We start from the raw sequence: 7,829 nt of genomic DNA, 5'->3' as shown, positions 1-7,829 counted from the left end.
TGTATATGGTGGAGTCAATTAAGGATGAATATGAGCCAGGGCTTGGAATGTTACTGAGTAAGGGAAAGGCAATCACATGGTTGCGGGCACTGATAAGGGGGGAGAGATGTGGTTTAGTGATGAATGGGGGCCGGGACAGGTCAGGTCACATTAAGGGAGAAGGAACCGTTTATTACCCACATCACTTAACTTCCTGCCTAGCAATAATGTTGCGTCTAGAGGGAAGGAGGAGACTTCACCTAAATTGGGGTATATATATTTGTTCTGGTGGGAACATGTCTTTGTCTGTTCAGCTGTCTGACCCATTGGGTGAATAAACTTGGTTTGAGCTTCAATAATCATCTGTGAGTTTTTACTCGGTTCATTTAGAACAGGCCTGGGCAACTCCAGTCCTCGGGGGCCTGATTGGTGTCACACTTTTGTTTGCTAGGGATGGGGGAAAAGTGTGACACCAATCAGGCCCACGAGGAGTGGAATTTCCCATGCCTGATTTAGAACTTAACAGTATATATTATAGCACCACGTCTGATCTCATTAATATGCTACCTTGTAGGGATGAAACGGTTACCCGTTTCACGATAAACCATGGTAAAATTCCCAACGGTTAGTATTACTGTTTCAAATTATAATCATCATTAAAACCATGTTTGATTACCGTGGTTTGAAAAACTCACGGTAAATACTGTCCAGCATCAACCAGAGTTATCAACAGTCTGACGCAGGCGCAGCATGCAACGTGGGTTTTGTTTTGTGTGAAAACATGGTGGGAGTCAGTGACAGCGCTCAAGAGATTTTTCAGCCTTCTAAGAGGACCAAATCTGAAGTGTGGTCGTATTTTGGGTTTAACAAGAGTGCTGAGGGAAACTTAATCGAAGATGGTCACCCTATCTGCAGCACATGCAAAAACAAAAAAAACTTCAAATCAACACTTCAAATCTCTTGAGTCATCTTCGTGACCACCTTCTTCGTGCTAATTTATAGCATATGCAAGCTAAGTTAACTTTTAGCTCAATGCATGGATGTGGTGACTTCAGAATGGGGGAAAATGTCATGGTTTGTCTGTCTAACTTGCTAATAGCTTGTCAATAATMTAAACTGAAGCTTTCAGTGTTACCTACTCMTTTAAAAACACTTRGTGTGTCTGCAGACTATTCGCCCATTGCACACGATAACACGTTATGTAGTTTAGTTACCCAACCAACATATTTTGTGAAGTTAAAATCCGGCAGTCGTCGACTTGGTTGTGAAAGTGTTCCAACAAGAGAAAGACTATAGACTCCTATACAAGGCTCCTGTATTTGTCAATTGTTGGGCTCATTGCAATTACTGTCACTGTCTTCTTAAGACTCATTTGTATTTATGTAAATTGTGCATGGGGGTCATTGCATATACTCATGCAACACAGAAGATGATAGACTGTGTGAGTGAATAATAATTATAATGTAACAACTAGTGATGCAGCGATATTGATATTTTCCTTGCCAAAAAAACGATATCGATAACCGATATAAAAAACATTTGCGGCCTTTTAAGCATTCTATTACAGTTAAATAGTTACACACATATGGACGCAGCGTTCTAAGGCACTGCATCTTAGTGCAAGAGGTGTCACTACAGTCCCTGGTTTGAATCCAGGCTGTATCACATCCGGCCGTGATTGGGAGTCCCATAGGGCGCCGCACAATTGGCCCAGCGTCGTCCGGGGTAGGCCATCATTGTAAATAATAATTTGTTCTTAACTGACTTGCCCAGTTAAAGGTTACACACACATCACACTGACCAAAGAGTTATTTTGTTGGTATTTACGTATGTCCCCATTAACAGTAAAACATAATCAAAACCTATTTCTTTCACTACCTTGCTGTGCTGTTTCGTTGTTCATTTGTTCAGTCGTTTCATTCTCAACCAGGATTTCTATGYAACGCCGTTGGGGTCTTGGCATGTCAAAAAAGATACACGTCAAATAAGCTTGTTGACCAATCAGGACCTGAACATGACTGCATGTCACAAAATAATTTAACGCTTTAATTCATTTTTACGTAGTTATTACACATTGATTACACTATCACTCGTATTTCATATGTCAGAACGATTCATCGATACGTATGCTATTATGCTGGTAAAGTTGTCCCGCGCGCCTCTAGCTAGCTCATGGAAGCAAAAAAATGTCAAAACAAAATCCGTTTCAGACAGTCTAATGTGCTTGTCCTCTTGCTCAGTTGTGCACCAGGGCCTCCTTCTCCTCTTTCTATTCTGGTTAGAGCCAGTTTGCGCTGTTCTGTGAAGGGAGTAGTACACAGCATTGTTTCTTGGCAATTTCTTGCATGGAATAGCCATAATTTCCCAGAACAAGAATAGACTGACGAGTTTCAGAAGAATGTTCTTTGTTTCTGGCCATTTTGAGCCTGTAATCGAACCCACAAATGCTGATGCTCCAGATACTCAACTAGTCTAAAGATGGCCAATTTTATTGCTTCTTTAATCAAAACAGTTTTCAGCTGTGCTAACGTAATTGCAAAAGGGTTTTCTAATGATCAATTAGCCTTTTAAAATGATAAACTTGGATTAGCTAACACAACGTGCCATTGGAACACAGGAGTGATGGTTGCTGATAATGGGCCTCTGTTCGCCTATGTAGATATTCCATAAAAAATTAGCAGTTTCCAGCTACAATAGTCATTTACAACATTAACAATGTCTACATTGTATTTCTGATCAATTTTGTTATTTTAATGGACAAAGAAATGTGCTTTCCTTCCAAAAACAAGGACATTTCTAAGTGACCCCAAACTTTTGAACAGTAGTGTATGTTATATAGGTGTGCACGTCAGCTTTGACATCGGTTTTTCACATCAGCGTTAAACTATACATCGGGCTGATACTGATGTTGGCATTTTTAGCTAATATCGTCCGATTCCGATATGTTCACCGACTATATCGTGCATCCCTAGTAATAATAATAKATTTGCTATTCCCTAGTTTACAGAGTGGGCGTGCAGCAGGCAAACCCAGTGATGCTACTGGTCCCTCATCTCCAGTTGTGACACACACTCGAGCAAGCATTTATAAGGCAGGCTGCTGATGCACCCACATCAAAAAATGCTCAAAACCTCACTGCAGCCTTTTCATATTACATTGCAAAGGACATGATGCCATTTCAAATTGTTGCGAGGCCTGGCTTTCTGAGGCCGATGAAGGTTGCCGTGCCTACCTACGGAGTGCCATCACAAACATTATTTTCCAAAACTGAAAWCATAAGCCTGTACAACCAGGTTTCAAGCTGATGTTGGAAAAAGTTTGGCTCAAGGCACATGGTTTGCTGCAACTACTGACCTCTGGACCAGTGAAAGCGGGGGTGCTCTCAACCCTACATCAGCTTCACTATCCATTACCTCACRCCAGACTGGCAACTGGAATCAAACTGCCTGGAAACACAGTTCTTCCCAGAAGATCACTCAGCTCACAACATCAGGGAGTTTTTTGAGAATAGACTGGAAGAMTGGGGGATCAACAAGAAAGACCTGGTCTGCATAACCACAGACAATGCAACAAACATGATCAAGGCTTTTGAAGAGTTCCCAGATCTGTGGCTTAGGTGCTTTGCCCATAATTTGAACCTGGCCATCTCAGAGTTGACACAGCAGTCAAGGCCTGCCGTCATCTGGTCCAAGGCTTCTCACAGAACCTGGATTTCTGCATAAATTGGTCATAATTTGATCTGATCTTTATCTAAGTCACAACAATAGACAAACAGTCTGCTTAGTCTAACAACATACAAACGATTATACGTTTTCATGTCTTTATTGAACACACCATGTAAACATTCACAGTGCAGGGTGGYAAAAGTATGTGAACCCTTGGATTTAATAACTGGTTGACCCTCCTTTGGCAGCAATAACCTCAACCAAACGTTTTCTGTAGTTGCGGATCAGACCTGCACAACGGTCAGGAGGAATTTTGGACCATTCCTCTTTACAAAACTGTTTCAGTTCAGCAATATTCTTGGGATGTCTGGTGTGAACTGTTCGAGGTCATGCCACCGCATCTCAATCGGGTTGAGGTCAGGACTCTGACTGGGCCACTTCAGAAGGCGTATTTTCTTCTGTTGAAGCCATTCTGTTATTGATTTACTACTGTGTTTTGGGTCGTTGTCCTGTTGCATCACCCAACTTCTGTTGAGCTTCAATTGGTGGACAGATAGCCTAACATTCTCCTACAAAATGTATTGATAAACATGGGAATACATTTTTCCGTTGATGATAGCAAGCTGTCCAGGCCCTGAGGCAGCAAAGCAGCCCCAAACCATGATGCTCCCTCCATCATACTTTAGTTGGGATGAGGTTTTGATGTTGGTGTGCTGTGCCTTTTTTTCTCAACACATAGTGTTGTGTGTTCCTTCCAAACAACTCAAATGTAGTTTAATCTGTCCACAGAATATTTTGCCAGTAGCATTGTGGAACATCCAGGTGCTCTTTTGCGAACTTCAGATGTGCAGCAATGTTTTTTTTGGACAGCAGTMGCTTCTTCCGTGGTGTCCTCCCATAAACACCATTCTTGTTTAGTGTTTTACGTATTGCAGACTCGTCAACAGAGATGTTAGSATGTTCCAGGGATTTCTGTAAGTCTTTTAGCTGACACTCTTGGATTCTTCTTAACCTCATTGAGCATTATGCGATGTGCTCTTGCAGTCATCTTTGCAGGAAAGCCACTCCTAGGGAAAGTAGCAACAGTGCTGAACCTTCTCCATTTATAGACATTTTGTCTTACTGTGGACTGATGAACATCAAGGATTTTAGAGATACTTTTGTAACCCTTTCCAGCTTTATGCAAGTCAACAATTCTTTATCTTAGGTCTTCTGAGATCTCTTTTGTTCAAAGCATGGTTCACATCAGGCAAAGCTTCATGTGAATAGCAAACTCACATTTTGTGAGTTTTATATTGCAGGGCAGCTCTAACCAACATCTCCAATCTCATCTCATTGATTAGACTCCATGTTAGCTGACTCCTGACTCCAGTTATCTTTTGGAGAAGTCATTACCCTAGGGGTTCACATACTTTTTCCAACCTACACTGTGAATGTTTAAATTATGTATTCAATATAGTCAAGAAAAATACAATATTTWGTGTGTTATTAGTTTAAGCACACTGTTTATTGTTGTGACTTAAAGGAAGATCAGAACATTTTTTGACCAATTTATGCAGATATCCAGGTAATTCCAAAGGGTTCACATACTTTTTCTTGCKACMGTAGCTACCGTAGGTAGCTAGATAATAATGGTTTACGATAATTGCAGTTTAGTTCATTATCCATCTAGCTACGTGTAAWACTGACAGCTGTAAAACACAGCTAGCTAGCAATTGTCTGTATTTTAGCTATCTTGACGCTTACCATGCTTTGCAGGACAACATGACATTCTTCTCGCCACTCCCGTCTCTGTCTTCTTCTAGGTTTCAAACCCTTATGGTTACAGCAGCATCGATTTTCTCAAATTTCCAATGTTGATTTATTTTTTATTCAATGAAMACCACAAACCAGGAACTACTGCTGCTCGTAATCACATKATTCTACACAAGTATTGACAGATTCTCGCCGTTTAGACATGAATCTGTCCACGAGAGGTTACCCCACAAATACAGACAGGGTCAGAATTGGCATTCACCATGAGAACATATAAGGAGAACCTAGCCCATAACATAACACAATCCCAACAACACCCAAACAATGGCTTGAGGAGGGAGCTCAAAGACTAGGATGGTGGTTCCTGCTTCTACCTCCTCGAGTGTCATTGGGTCACAATGTGGGAGGCTGATCGTTATGACGTACACCTGCCCCACGTGTGGGAAGCGCTTTMCRAAGGCAAACTATGCCAATTGTTGCAAACATTGCCACTCAACAATTGACTCACTCAGCCACACAACTCACACACTCAAAGTTGGCTGTATTTATACTGAATTACGTCACCATGTCACTTTGTTCATTACATTTTTATATTTAAGTCATTTAGCACAGGGGTTCCCAAACTTTTTCACTCCGCCCCCCCCCACACCCACCACCCAGCATTGGGGAACATCCCGCACCTACCACATTTATTTCTATGGGTACAAGCACTGTTCATGACAGACTGTTCACACCCCTCTTGTTGGCGGAGAGAACATTTTGCCTCTTTAAAGCTAAGTTTCTTGCAATTCTATATATTTTGCCATGTCTAATATGTATGTATTTGTGATATTTGATTGACTCGAACATTACTACAAAATCTATGGGCTAAAAATTGTTAGCTGACATGGCTTACTTGATCTGGACATTTCTGACAAGTTCTAAATAGCTGTCTAAGGTATGCAGTGACTAACATGACAAGAGGAATACTGATGATGCACTAKACAATTTAGAGATTTCACCTTGTGCATTCTACTATTACAACTTTCAAAAGTATGTTGAAAGCCAGACAGACTGAGCCCCACAGTTTAGGAACCACTGATTCAGCAGACGCTCTTAGGAAGAGCGACTTACAGGAGAAATTAGGGTCAAGTGCCTTGCTCAAGGGCACATCGACAGATTTTTTCTCCTAGTCTGCTTGGGGATTCTTTTAGGTTACTGGTCCAACGCTCTTAACCGCTASGCTACCTGGAACAACGACCAAAACATGCTCAAGTCAAGWCCCTCTTAACRGTTTGTTATTTAAAAAAGAAAAGCTTGTGAACTCAGTTATCTAAATCTTTAATTTGTGGTTTGAGATCTTTACAAACAGTCCTTGACCTCAAGCTGTTTGCAGTAAATGGCATGAAGGCTTCAGGTCTTGTGAMAACTGGGGTAAAATATAAAAAATGAATGCATTTGCACCTCTACTTGATATTCCAAAATTACTTGTCACATTCTTTTAAAGGTCCAATGCTGCCATTTTTATCTAAATATCAAATAATTTCTGGGTAACAATTAGGTACCTTYCTGTGATTGCTTCTTTTTGACAGTTTTAATTTAAAAACAAAGAACAATTTCTCAAGAATTTTGCTAGAACTGTCAGTGGTCTYAGTGGGTAGAGGYAAACTGAAAATMAGCMGTTATCGGCAGAGGTTTGGAACTCTTTCTTGGTTTCTAGGTCGTTTTCAATGAAAAAAAGTATAGAGCTTTCAATTTMCCTGCTGGGGGYCAAGGAGAGACACKGCTCTGCTAAAACCATTTACAACTGTGCCGTTTTCAAGGGATTGTTAAATAAATGTTAACTATTTGGTCAAATTATCATTACCTCTTGAAGAGAATAGTCAGACCTACACATTTCTGATTATTCCATGTAAAACTTTGTACAGTTGGCTAAACATATAAGTAGACCCAAGCAATGTAGGCCTACCTAGGGAAGTTAGCTAACATGATCCCCTTTTCAACATTGTTTATAGGAGTGTTTAATCACGATTGCTGCTGACAGACATGATATAGGCTARATTGATTGATGGGRCACATTAAATTGGAGAGCTAGCTAATAACATCACGTCAATATGGCTGGTTAACAAACAAACTTTCAGGTGTTAAACTAGATGGCTATAACCAGATATTGTTTGAGTTGCGTACATCTAAGTGGTGATGACAGTAGTCCAACTGACAACTTTACCAGGATGAGGACTTGCCGATGTCAAGCTCTTTCCAAAAACCTAATCCTCTGATGAACAGATAAATGTTGCTTGCTTAGCTAGCCCAGGAATGAAGGGGTCTGTAGTAAGCCTCTATTAACAATATATAATTCATTTACAGCATGGTGATGTCACCATGGAAGGCCAAAACTCCATCCCACCAAAACAGGCCGAGATTTCAGGCGGTATTTTCAAACAGCTCTTA

The sequence above is a fragment of the Salvelinus sp. IW2-2015 genome, linkage group LG13 (assembly GCF_002910315.2).
Source record: "Salvelinus sp. IW2-2015 linkage group LG13, ASM291031v2, whole genome shotgun sequence".
In the NCBI taxonomy this organism is placed as follows: domain Eukaryota; kingdom Metazoa; phylum Chordata; class Actinopteri; order Salmoniformes; family Salmonidae; genus Salvelinus; species Salvelinus sp. IW2-2015.
The sequence above is the reverse complement of the archived record's forward strand: the minus strand, read 5'-3'. Positions refer to the sequence as shown.